This window comes from Lontra canadensis, unplaced genomic scaffold, assembly GCF_010015895.1.
Source record: "Lontra canadensis isolate GAN:19392208 unplaced genomic scaffold, GSC_riverotter_1.0 scaffold125, whole genome shotgun sequence".
Taxonomy (NCBI): domain Eukaryota; kingdom Metazoa; phylum Chordata; class Mammalia; order Carnivora; family Mustelidae; genus Lontra; species Lontra canadensis.
This window is the reverse complement of record NW_022631119.1, coordinates 1,877,832-1,888,334: the sequence shown is the minus strand read 5'-3', so window position 1 is coordinate 1,888,334 and position 10,503 is coordinate 1,877,832.

The window sequence follows — 10,503 nt, the reverse complement described above, 5'->3', positions numbered from 1 at the left end:
TCCAAAGGCAAGAATGGTGGGGCGTCTGGTCACTTATCTGGGTGCTTCAGCAGCTCGCAAGGGTTGAGGGAAGAGCACACAGATATCAGGAAGAAGAAAGGTAACTTACATGAAGTGTTAGTGAATGGGCAAGTCATGAGACTGGAACTTTTCTATATGGTCAGCTTCTAGTCAGTGTCTTGAGACCAGAACCAGACATCAGGCAGAGCCGTCCAGATCTTATAGGGATTTGAATAGGTAAGTCTTTGAGGAATCTGCATCCTGACATCACCAACCTCTACTGACTGTCGCCATTGAGAAGGAAAAGGGAAAGGACAGCTTGTTGAAAAAACAGTAATGTTCTAGGAAGGTGTGTTCTTCCCTATTTCTTTTGCTCAGAACAACTAAAACCCTGGATTTTTTAAAACAAGCATAAGAAGACATTGAAAGTTTGAGAGAAGACACACTGGTTAGGAACCTTGGGACCTGAGGAATGATAGGATGGTGAATTCCCGGGCTTTCACTGGATACTAAAGAAGAAAGAAACTAGAAATGCCAATGGGCACAGACAAAAAGAGATCAGCAAAACTCTGATCTTCTAGCCAAAGAACCAAGAAAGGGGAAACCCAGAAAGACAGAAGTCTTTCAGGCAGTAACTGCTCTGCCTCAGCTAAATATCACAGAAAAACCTTCTGCTTCACTCCCACCCCTGAGAGCAAAGGCTGTGTGGGACTCTAGACTTCCAACTTTGCTAGGCCGTAATGAAGAACCCAGGCCAGTCCCCCATACCACATCTGAGTGGTGCCAGAGAAAGCTGAGTGTGAAGCTGGGCCCTCCATCCCCACTGAACTATTCCTCCCCACAGGGTCAGTGGAGACCACATGGGGAGCCTGAACATACACACACACACACCTCAGTAGTGATGAGGCACCATTTCCTTACTAGAGTGGTGTAAGAGGAGGTCTGGAGGAGGGTCAACGCTTTCACTGTCACTCAGTGGTCATAAGCCCACCTCCTACTGTGGAATCTACATGGAAGCAATGTGGAAAACAGCAACGGATTGACCCTCCCTCTCCCAGCCAGGGTGGTATTAGTGAATGCATAATGGGGAACCTGTTCTTCTATCCCTGCCTAGCAATGATAAGAAAGCTAAACACACACACACACACACACACACACACACACCAGATGTCAGGAGGGGCTGAGTGGTGAACCTGAACTTCTACCCCGACTTGGCAATAATGAGCCAGTGCCCCATTCATTTCACTGGAGCAGTGAAAAACTAAAGTATAGTTGTTGGTTTTTTTTAAAGATTTTATTTTTTATTTGACAGAGACACAGCGAGAGAGGGAACACTAGCACAGGAAGTGAGAAAAGGAGAACCAGGCTTCCTGCCGAGCAGCGAGCCCAATGTGGGGCTCGATCCCAGGACCCTGGGATCATGACCCGAGCCAAAGGCAGACGCTTAACAACTGAGCCACCCAGGCGCCCCTAAATAGCACAAATTTAAATAAGATCCAGTCCCATAAATAATACCCCAAATGTCCAGGTTTCAATTGTAAATCACTTGGCACACTAAGAACCAGGAAGTTCTCAAACTGAATGTGGGAATATAATCAACAGACACAAACACCAAGATGACACAGATGTTGGAATTATCTGACAAAGATTTTAAAGCAGCCATTATTAAAATGCTTCAGTGAGCAATTACAAACATACTTGAAACAAGTGAGAGTGTCAGCAAAGAAAGAAGATATAAAGAAGAATCAAAAGGAAATTTTAGAACTAAAAAAATACGAGTGAAATAAAAACCTTAACTAATGGGTTCTACAGCAGAATGGGGATTATAGAAATAACATCAGTGAAATGGGACATAGAACAATAGGATTTAACCAATTTGAACAGGAGAGAGAAAATAAACTAAAAAAAAAAAATAATAAATGAACAGAGCCTCAGGGGCATGTGTGGCTAGTATGACAGAAGATCTAACATTAAAGCCATTGGAGTCTCAGAAGGAGAGGAGAAAGAGGGTGAGGCTGAGAAAACATTTGAAGAACTAATATCCCTCATTTGATGAAACAAACAAACAAATCCATACATCAGATTCAAGAAACTGAATTAATCTCAAACAAGATAAACCCAAAGAAATCTATGACAAGACACATAATAGTCAATATGTATGTAGGGATAGAAACAAAACCTGAAAATTTTTGAAAATTTTAAAAATTAAAAAATTTTGAAATAATTAAAATCTTGTAGAGTATATTCTTTAACTACAATGGAATCAAACTAGAAATCAATAACAGGAAAATCTCCAAAGAGTTGGAAACTACACAGCACAATTCTAAATAATCTATGGGTCAAAGAGGAAATCTCAAGAGAAATGTAAAAAAAAAATACATTGAACTGAAAGAAAATGAAAATAGAACTTATCAAATTTTGTGAGGCACAGCTAAGTTCAGGAGGGAAATTTATAGCATTGAATGCTTACATTAAAAGACGAAAAGCTTCAGGGGCACCTGCTTAAGTAGGCTCAATAGGTTAAGCTTCTGAATCTTGATTTCATTTCAAGTCATGATCTCAGGGTCATGGTATTGAACCTACGTCAGGCTCCACACTCAGCAGGGAGTTTGGTTCAGATTCTCTCTCTCTACCTCTCCCTTTGCCCCTCCTCTAGCTCGCATGCTCTCTCTCTCAAATAAATAAATCTTTTTTAAAAAGAAGAAGAAAAGCCTCAAATGAACAATATAAGGTTCCATCTCTAGAAGCTAGGAAATAAGAGAAAAATAAGCCCAAAGCAAGCATAAGGAAGGAAATAATAAATACAAAGGCAGAAATCAATGAAACAGAAAACAGAGAAATAATAGAGATAATTAAATGTCTATTTCATGAAAAGACCAATAAAACTGACAAATCTCTAGTAAGGCTGACAAAAAAAGAGAGAAGACAAATTGTTAACATCAATTCGTCATAATAGGTCCTGCAGACATCAAAAAGGTACTAAGGGTTAATCTCACAAAACAAACTGAGGGTTGCTGGGGGGAGGGGGGTTGGGAGGGGGGGGTGGGGTTATGGACATTGGGGAGGGTATGTGCTATGGTGAGTGCTGTGAAGTGTGTAAACCTGGAGATTCACAGACCTGTACCCCTGGGGAAAAAATAAATATATGTTTATAAAAAATAAATAAATAAATAAATAAATAAATAATTTTAAAAAAAGGTACTAAGGGAATACTATGAACAAGCTATGCACATAAATTCTAAAATGAAGATTAAATGGATCAATTCCTCAAAAAATACAAACTACCACAACTCACCAAATGTCAATTAGGTAATTTTTGTGTTTTTTAAAGATTTTATTTATTTATTTGAGAGAGAAAAAGCACAAGCAGGGCAGAGGGAGAGGAACAAGCAGATTCCCAGCTGAGCAGAAAACCTAATGCGGGGCTTGATCCCAGGACCCCAGGATCATGACCTGAGCCAAAGGCAGATGCATTACCAATAGAGCCAGCCAGGTGCCCCTCAATTAGGTAATTTGAATAGCCCTATAACTACTAAGATAATTTAAAACGTGAAAAAAAAATCTCCAGGCACATATGGCTTTACTGGAGAATTCAAGCTAATGTTTGAAGAAATAACACCAATTCAACATAACTCTTCCAGAAAATAGGAGAGGGAACACTTCTTAACTCATTCTCTGAAGCCAGGATTACCCTGATACAAACAAATAAATATAAAAGACAAAACAGTATAAAGGAAAACTACAGACCAATATTCCTCATGAATATGGGGAACAAAAAATTTTACCAAAATACTAGCAGATAGAATTCAGCAATATATGAAAAGAATTATACACTATGACCAAGTGACTATTATTCCAGGGATGCAAGTCTGATTCACTATTTGAAAATCAAACAATGTAATATGTTAATAGGATAAAGAAGAAAAATCAGATGCTCATATAAATTGTTGTAGGAAAAAAACATTTGACAAAATTCAACACCTGTTTATGAAAAGAACTCTCTGGAAACCAAGAATAGAGATCCTCAACTTGACCATCTATAACTAACCTTAAAAAAAAAAAAAAAAAAAAAAAAAAACAAGGGTGATATGTCAACACTGGAAGACTGAATACTTTCCCCGCTCAGATTAGGAACAAGGCAAGGATGCCCACTGTCACCACTCTGCTCAGTATAGTACTGGAAGTTAAGCCAAGTTACAGAATACACAATCAACACAAAAATTAGTCACTTTTTAAATATTGACAATGAGCACATGAAAGCTGAAATGTAAAATACAATTCCATTTATAATGGCTTTTTAAAAAGAAATAATTAGATGTAATAAATTTAACAAAACCTATATAAGACTTGTATACTGAAAATGACAAAACAATGCTGAAACAATAAAAGAAGACCTAAATAAATACCAGATTCATGAACTGGAAGACTAAATACAATAAAGATGTCAATTCTCCCAAAGTTGACAAGCAGATTTCATGCAACTACTTTCAAAATCCCAGCAAACATTTGTGTAGCTATAGACAAGATTACTCTGAAGTTTATATAGAAAGAGAACTAGAATAGATTACTTTTTAAAAGATGTATTTCTTTATTTTAGAGAAAGAACATGTGCATGAGCAGGGGAGAGGCAGAGGGAGAGAACCCTCAAGCAGACTCACTGCTGAGCATGGAGCCTGATAGGGGGCTTGATCCCAGGACCCTGAGATCATGACTTGAGCTGAAATCAAGAGTCAGTCATTCAACTGACTGAGCCACCGAAGCACCCCTAGATAGAATATTTCTGAAGAAGAATAATGGGGTGGTCACTCTACCCTGATTTCAAAGCTTATTTTAAAGTAAATCCAGTAATCAAAACTGTGTGGTACTGGTGGGGGGAATAAATACATAGGTCAGCTGAATGAACTAGAGAACACACATGTGGCCAACTAATTTTTTATAAAGAAGCAAAAGGAATCCAGTTGAAGAAATTTAAGTCTTTTCAACAAATGTTGCTGGAGCAATTGGCTATATCCATAAGCAAAACATGAACCTCAACCCAAACCTCACACTTTATACAAAAAGGAGTTCAAAGTATGGATCACAGATTTGTGTACAAAACATCAAACTATAAAACTTTTCGAAGGTAACATGGGGAGAAATCTTTGGGAATAGGGCCTGGTGAAGCATTCCTAGACATGACACCAAAAGCATAACCCCAAAAATCTATAAATTGAACTTCATCAAAATTAAAAATTTGTTTTGTTTTGTTTTGCTCTGTAAAAGACCTTGTTAAGACAATGAAAGACCAACTACAGACTGGAAGAGAATTTGTGCATATCTAGAATGCATATATATAAAGAACTCTCAAAACTCAACATTAAAAAAAATCAAATTAGAAGATGGTGTTAATCCTAAAAATAAACCAGTAAGTTGTTTTACCAGCAAAAATTAGTTTATTCGGGAATAACAGAATTGCAGTGTACAGGCAAGCTATGGTAAAACCACAGGCAAATGCAACAAACAAAGGAGAGGAACATTATTTTATGGACAAGGAAGAAGTTAAAAGGAGTTCTTGGGAACAAAAGTCTGTTGGAGAAAAACACAAGTCCAGGGTGATAAACGTTTCTCATTGGATGAGTTGCAGTGGTAGTTGATTTCTTGTAGGAGGTGAAATGCACATCTTTTCTCCACTTGGGGCCTGTAAATTGAGGATTCTTACCTGTTGAGAATTCTTCTTTTGGGGTTTGTAGTTAACCACGCTTCGTGTAATTGACATTGAGTTGTATGGCTCCCCCTTTCAATTTCCCCTTCTAGCCTCCCTGCTCTGTTTTAGTGAGGTTTTTCTTCAATAATTTTCACAATGGGCAAAAGCCATGAGGAAACATTTCCATGAAGATGATATATAGAGATGGAAAATAATCACATAAAAAGATGTTCACACTTGGTGTTGAATGCGACTGACGAATCACTGAATTCTACCCCTGAAACTAATAATAAAAAGTAAATAAATAAAATAAAAAGATGTTCAACAATCACTAGCCTTTAGAGAAATGCAAATTATGACCACAATGAGGTAATAGTATCACCCACCTATTATTGTTAGACAGCTAAAATAAAAAACAGTGGCAATATAAAATGCTGGAAAGGATGTGCAGTAACTGAATCTTTTATATATTGCTAGTAAGAGTGTAAAATTCTCCACCCACTTTGGAAAACAATCTCAAAACAGTTCCCCAGAAGGTTAAATGTAGAATTACCGTATAACTCTGCACTTCCACTCCTAGGTATATGCCCAAGAGAAAAACATAACCATCCAGAAATTTGAACACAAATGTGCATAGTGGCGTTATTCATAAAAGGCAAAAAGTAGGAACAGCCCAGGTGTCCTTCAAATGATGAATGGGTAAAGAAAACGTGGTAAATCCACATAATAAAATTTTTGTCAAGAAAAAGAAATAAAGTACTGATAAATACTACCACACAGCTGAACATGGAAACATTAAGTGGAAGAAGCTGATCACAAAAGGCCACATATTGTGCGATTCCATTTATATGAAATGTCTAGAAAAGGAAAATCTATAGAGATGCAAAGTAGATTTAATGATTGCCTAGAGCTGGGGTGGGGGTCCTGGGAGGAAATGGGAGGTGACTGCTAATGCGCATGGGTTTATTTTTGGGGTGATGAAATGTTTTAAAATTGATTATGGTTGGAGGTGCCTGACTATCTCAGTCAGTAGAATATGAGACTCTTGCTCTCCAGCTCATGAGTTTGAGCCCCACATGTGGCTTGGTGTTTATTTAAAATAAAACATTTTAAAATTGATTGTGTTGATTCTTGCACAACTTTGTGAATATAAATCACTGTGAGCATAAAACCACTGAAGTGTACACTGTAAGTAAGTGGATTGTATGGGCAATTAGAAAACGGGCTAACGTCTTGAAGAGACATTTCACCAAAGGGGATACACAGATGGCTAATAAATACATAAAGAGATGATCAACATCACTAGCCATCAGTGAAATGCAAATCAAGACCATGGTAAGATATCACTACATAGCTATTAGAACAGCCAAAATAAAAAACTAGCAACAATACCATGTATCAGTGACAGATACAGTGAAACTGGATCATTTATACATTGCTGCTAAGAATATAAATGGTACAGCCACTCCAGAACATTAGGTTGTGGGGTTTTTGAAAAATGAACAAAATACATCTACCATATGACTCATCAATTGCATTCCTAGGCATTTATCCCCCCCAAAATGAAAACTTATGTCCACACACAAACCTTTACACAATTGTTCACAACAGCTTTATTTGTAATAGCCAAAAGCTGGCAATAACCAGCATGTCTCTTAGTAAGTGAAGAGTTAAATTGTGATCCATCCATACCATGGAGTAGCAAGAGCAGGGCACAATATTGATAATGATTCTGAAGGGCATTATACTAAGAAAAAAAAAAAGTCAACCTTAAAAGGTCATGCACATGACAATGTTACATATGATTCCTTTTATGTAACATTCCTGAAATGACAAAATGATAGAGATAGAAAACAGATTGCTGGTTGCCAGGGGCAAAAGGAAGTACGTTTGACTACAAGGAAAAGCCTTGTAGTAAGGGACAAATTCTGGATCTTGCTGGTTGTGATAGTCACATACATCTAGATATGTGATCAAAGGACTTGGAACTGTACCCACACTGTACTAATGCCACACTCCTGGTTTTCATACTGTACCATCATTGTGTAAGACATGGACACACCAGAACTCTATTCTATCTGTGCAACTTCCTGTGAATCTATAATTATTTCGAAATTAAAAGTACTATTTTTGCAACTTCCTGTGATTCTATAATTATTTCAAAATCAATAGTTAAAATCCCCAGCAATCTCAATGGGGACTCCAGCTGGGGAACAGGGTCCCAAAGGTCTCTGACAGGAGACCCACTTGGGACTTAAATCCCTGATCATCACCTAGAAGGAGGGCCTGAGGCCTCTGCTGGCATAACTCCAGGCATTGCTCAGTCTTCTAACAAGAGGAAACTGGGCAATAGCCTCACAGATGTGCCTTGATTTCTGGAGGCCAAGGGCTAATGGAAGAGGCCAGGGTGGAAGCAGGACTCTGTAACTTTGGTGCCTTTACTCATCCTTCCATCTTTTCCTCCAAAGACGTAGATGATCTCCATTTTGAGTGACCAAGCATTCTAAAATACTTTCTGCAACCGGTGATTCTTTCCTGTTGATGATTCTTCCACTGAGGCCTGTAATTGACAATTCTTCCTGTAATTGACATTGGGTGGTATGCCTACTCTTCTATGGTGGGTGACCACCATTTTGGGTGACATCCCCTTGCACCGGGGAAGTGGTGGAAACCAGGCAACTAGGTACCCCCTGTGAGCCATGCGACCCCTCTAAGCCCCCTCCCCAGGACACAATTTGAACCCAGGAGATGGGTTCAAATCCCAGTCCTGCCAGTAACAGCCATGACATCCCTTAGTTTCTCTTCTAAGAGAGATGATGGGGTTGGATATTGGCAGGATTGACCTGGTGGGTATGCCATGAGAAATCATGAGCACAGCAAGTCCTTTGCATGGTGGCTGTCGTGGAATGTGTGCTCTGTCACAGTGAGCTATTAGTATTATGGACATCATCCCTTGTTCGGCTTGACTAACACTCCATGGTGGCGTTGAATCACACACCTCTGGTTACTCGGCCCTAGCCTGGGCTTGATGGAAAGACCATATTGTTTCCCTCCCATTCCCCAGGGAAGATATTCCAGGAAGACCAGCCTCTGCGGTGGGATCTTCTGCTTGTCTGCCACCTTGTCTGTGAGGCCAGTGAGGCTGAGCTTGTCTCCTGTCCAGGGAGCAGGCGGGAGTTGGAAACCAGGAGGGTGGGGTAAAGAGAGGCTTGGCTGCTCCTGAGCAGTGCTGTGAGTCCCCTGCCCTGACCCAGGGGGAGGCTTTGGAATAGCCCGCCCTGGCCTGGAGCCCTTTCATCATGAGGATAAGAGAGCTGCTTGCCCCAGACACTGTCCTCAGGACAAGATTGGGGGCCACCAATGGCTTGTCTCAGCCAGGGGGCACCTGGGAGGTTGGCGGGAGAAGAGGGAAAGGAGATCCATGTTGTCATGACCCTGGCCTGGTGCCCAGGCATCCTCCTTCCTACACAGGGTGGCCTGTCCCTGCCAACACAAGACCTGCTCACCTCTACTCGAGCCCAGACAGATGTCTTCTCGTGCACCTGTCCCCATCTCTCTGAAGCACTGTATCATGGGTTCTGACTCTTCCTTAGCTCATCATTTCCCAAGGGAGAGGTGCCAGCCGACTTTTCCTATGGACGGGGCTGGAGTAGAGCACACTTGTATTCTCCACCATCTTGTTCCTTCCACCATCTTTGGCAGCTGAGGAAGTGGCTATCTTGGACTCCTTCTTTCCCTCCCTCCAGCTTTAGCAAGCTCCATCAGTTCCTCTTACGAAAGAGGTCCTGACCTGTCCCCTCTCACCATCTCCACTTCCTCTCTCTTGGCCTTCTGAGCCCTCTGCCTGCACCTGCTGAGCTCATTATCCCCATAGCTACAAGCAGGGTCCTAGAAACCTCAGCCCCTCCGAAACATTCCTGCGCATATCATCCTCCCTGACAGCCCAGTTCACTCTGAGTAAAAGCCTGAGTCCTAACCTACAGTGCCTCCTGTGATCAGGCACCCTTGGGCAACTGCTCTGTTTACCAGCCACCTCCAGGCATGCTGGTTCCCTCCTTGTTCCTGAGCATATCAAGTACCTTCCCATCATGGGCCTTTGCATCTGATCTTGGCCTTTCCCTGGATCTACATTCCCCAGAAAAGGACAGAATTCCCTCCCTTGCTTCCTTCTGCTCTCTACTCAAATGCTCTCAACTCTTTCTAAAACAGCAGCCTTGCCCAGCGCTTTCCATTCTCGCCTGCTTAATTTCCTTCTTAGCACTCTCACTATCTGACCAACACTTGTTTATCTGATTGTCATCTGTCTGTTCCACAGAATGTCAGCTCCACAAGATCAGAGAGTGTTTCTTCTTGGTCCCTGTGATAGCCCTAGAGCCCAGCATAGTCCTGGCACAGAGTAGGTGCTCAGTAAACATGTTTTGCTGGAACAGATGAATTCTGGAGGAGTCCAGGAGAGGGGTGGAATGTGATACTCCTGAATTTTGGTCCTCCTTGTGTGTCATCACCAAAAGTTCATCCCTCCTATGAGATGGTCTTTGCCTCAGATCACTTCATTTTTCCTAAACTTTAGAGGTTTGCCTATGACCTTCAGGACTTTTGTCCTGTCTGTGAAACTTTATTTCATACATCTCTTTAAATCAATCACTTGACTGATTTTTAAGCTTAGTCTCCTCCTAAGCTTTTATTAAAAAAAAAAAAAATCACCCGTTTGGCATGCTGGTGTCCTTTTGTTCTGGTAAGTGCTGAGTTGAACATACATATTCAGGTAAAAGTTGCTCTGCCCTCCTCCCGGGATCAGCGGGCTCATCAGCATGGTGCTC